This window comes from Hipposideros armiger, unplaced genomic scaffold (genome assembly GCF_001890085.2).
Source record: "Hipposideros armiger isolate ML-2016 unplaced genomic scaffold, ASM189008v1 scaffold_249, whole genome shotgun sequence".
Classification (NCBI taxonomy): Eukaryota; Metazoa; Chordata; class Mammalia; order Chiroptera; family Hipposideridae; genus Hipposideros; species Hipposideros armiger.
Window position 1 is genome coordinate 1,890,116 of NW_017731599.1, and position 3,507 is coordinate 1,893,622.

Here is a 3,507-nt window from a genome sequence, read left to right on the forward strand (position 1 = left end):
AATTCAGTATTTAAATAATAGAGGAAGAAGTCATTTCACTGAAAGTAATTTTAATTCTTTTTAAAAGAACTGTGAAACCTTGCATGTATCCTAATTCCATAATTGTGGATATTATCCATACGGATATTATCAAAACATGACAAAACAATTAAACAGTGTCTCAAGCCCTTTCCAGCTGCCACTATTGGTGTAATAAGAAAGAGAAAGCAGCAAATGCCTGCTCCAAAGTCACCTTGAGACCTTGGATTTCCATAGAAGTGCTCTTGTGACACAGTAGAAATAAGGTGGAATTTGCAGTGTCAGACATGCTTTTCTATTGGATTCTTGTGTTTTCATGCTTATCTCCCTTACTTTTCCTACATTTGCTCTACGGACATTTTACTGCCACGATAAGGAAAGTCTCCCTCCTGTTTGTAAGGAGAGGAAGCCATCTACTTATGACAACTGAGAGACTCCATTTTAATTTGAAACAAACTCTGTTTTATTTGTATGAACATTGACAAAATTGCCTTACACCCTCCAAAAGTTTCCCCACTTGCTTCTTCCCCAAGCCCTCCCTGATCATCTCTGCTCCCAAACCTCCAAGTGTGTCAATTAGAGAAGAAGCCCTTTGATGGTTTGCTATGACAAATGTGTGTCTGACAAGCAGTGACTGCCACAAACCTAAGTACACAATTGCTCTTCACATAAACCAATCCAGCGGCAACCCCACCCAGCCTGTCCTCCCAGCCACACGGAAACAGTAGCTTCTGTGCTTGGCTTCTTCCCAATTTTATCTCAGTCTCCACTTGTGAAGAAGCTCCTCCAACCAGAACCCTCTGTTCTGAGAGTATTCATACATGTTTCCTCCTTCTCTGGAGGCCGCCATGTCACGGAGCCCAGACCTCCAACAAGTTCCTGAGTGGGTTACCGCCAACACCCTTGGCCAGCTGAAAATACTGTTGAAATACCATCTTCCTATTCTTCACATAGTTTCCATTTTTAAAGCTCTATAAAACCCCCCAAATGAAATTAAATCTGAAGGAGTGGGTATCCCCTTGAACAACATAAAATTCAACACATCATCGATGTTCATTTCTCCCCAGAAATCCCTCCTTTGTTCTTCTTCCCTTCGTGGTTGAAGCTGGAAACCTCTTCCTTATTGTCTGAGACAGACCTTATTTCTTTGTGTCAATATTTGTTCACCAAGTATGCAGTGGGATCACAGGACACAAAAACTAAAATATTGCTAAGTTCAGTTATCACACATTCCTTTTCTTTTTCCAAATTGGAATCCAGTTATATAGAAAACACCAGTAATATTTCCATATTAACATTCATCTCAGGTTTTAAAAAATGACTAATGCTATCCAAGTTCAGGGCTTTAATTCCTCACTTCTTTAATATTCCAGTAGCTTCCACTTTGTATCAGTACTACAAATGAACCGCTGACCTTCACCAGGAGAGAGANTCATTCTAACAAATTATCAAACCTGGAGGGGAGTTGTAGGAACTCCTGAATTTGTAGCCATGCTGGACAAGAGTGCAGATGGCTTGGGGGTCCCCAGACACTTAAGGGTGGTGTGTGAAGTGAGTAGCGTCTTGTGAAACTGGGCCCTTTAACCTGTGGGCTCCGTCTAATAATGGATAATTAGTGTCAGAATTGAATTCAAGTGTAGGACACCCAGCTGATAGCAGAGCATTGGCAATAAAACTGACCCTCCAATCATGTTCAGCCCATTCTCAACAAAGGAGAGACAGGAAATACCTACATCATCATCTTGGATACCTCCCCAAGTTCCAGTGTCAAGAAATGAACCAATCCACAGAGATAGTTACTGTACATCCATAAAGGGAAAGGTGAATTATTTGAAAACACTAAGAATTACCAGTTAACGATATGTGGGATGTGTGGCTATAACATGAACTTCACAGACTCACTGACTGTATTCCTTATTCATTTAAGTTTGGAGTTCAGAACAGGCCTCTGAATTCTAATGAAGCCACTTTGCTAATTGTGACCTAATACGTGGGAAACACAGCCAGTGCCTGGTGCCTAAGATTCTAAATAAATGGGTCCTCCCTCCCTCCCTCCCTTCCTTCCTTCCCTCTTTCTTTATTTTTTTGTCTTGTTGCAAAACCTGAATTTCTACTGTTCCGGTGTTTTCCAGAGTTTCCAGAATACTCTTTGCTGTTACCAGGTGATCAATTCATCTTCTCAGCATTAAGGAACACCAGACAATGCCAACCCTCTAATCCAGCCTCAGAAGAGTGGAAGCCACTGAAAGAGTGTTTATCACATCTCTTCTTCAGAGAAGTTCATGTTCAACACTTGCTGAGTAGTATAATTGCTGAGATACAGAACATTTCATTAGGTGACAAAAAAAAAAAAAATCACCAGGCACTGAAATCTTTGTGATGACAAAGAGTGCTTTCCTTCTTCAGAAACTCATTAATTTTCAATGTGCACACCTAAGAAATGCAAGCCACAGTTGGAATGTATGCAAATGTTACAGGAAAAAAAATTCTTAGTAGATAGCAACAAAAGTTTCCTCAAAACTCACTGACTGCTATCCAAAGTGTTCAGAAGAATTCTGCACAGCAAACTCATTGCCACAAAGAAGACAGAAGGACACTGAGGGTTTTATAGCAAGCTCTTACTGCAGCTTCTTCAGAAAGAGGCTAAACATGCATCTTGAAGCCATTACCAAGTTGTATGCATTTTGTGTGTGTGTGCTGTTGTTGTGATATTGTTAATAATTTCACATGACATTCTTTAGCTTAGAACTCAACAATTACTTTTTTTTAAAATAATCATGCTAACTCAAGATTAAAGATAACAACTGACTCAGTTTAAAGCATCTTAAAATATTTTACTATCTTCTTGTAATTTCTTTCCTAAGATATTACCGTGTTTTGGAGATACTAATGATTCCTGAAAGTATGTCTAGACTGGTGACTTTATTTTCTAGTGTTCACAGTAAAATTAGAGAAAAATAAGTTGACACCCTAATATTTACACCTATGTGTGAAACAGCTCCAAGAAGGCTCAAGAAAGTTTCATGATTTATGAAACACATTCCATGCAAAGATGCAAAGCAGAGGATGACTTTTGTGACCTGAAATTTATCCATCACCCTTCCTGTAAAACAGCATCATTGCAAGATCAAGCATATCTATGTATCTCTTGTTTGCACCCAAGAGATGCCATCATTTGGTACATAAAGAGAGATTGACAATGATAGGGAAATGCCATTCCTGAGCTTAGGGAAGTCCAATATATCAGATCATGAACATTAAAAGTCACCAGAAGCCATACACGTATAACATACCCTTGCAATATTTGCTCCTAGCACAGGCTTAACTGGAATGCCACCTCACAGTGTTGATTTGGGGGCATTTTGTTTTTTTGTCCCTGTTGCCATAGTGAATTCCTCTCCAAGCTTTCCTTCCATTTCCAGGGGAGAGGGAAACTGTGAACTATTTGGAGGTTACTTGAGAAATGTTTTATGTAAACTTTGAACACTG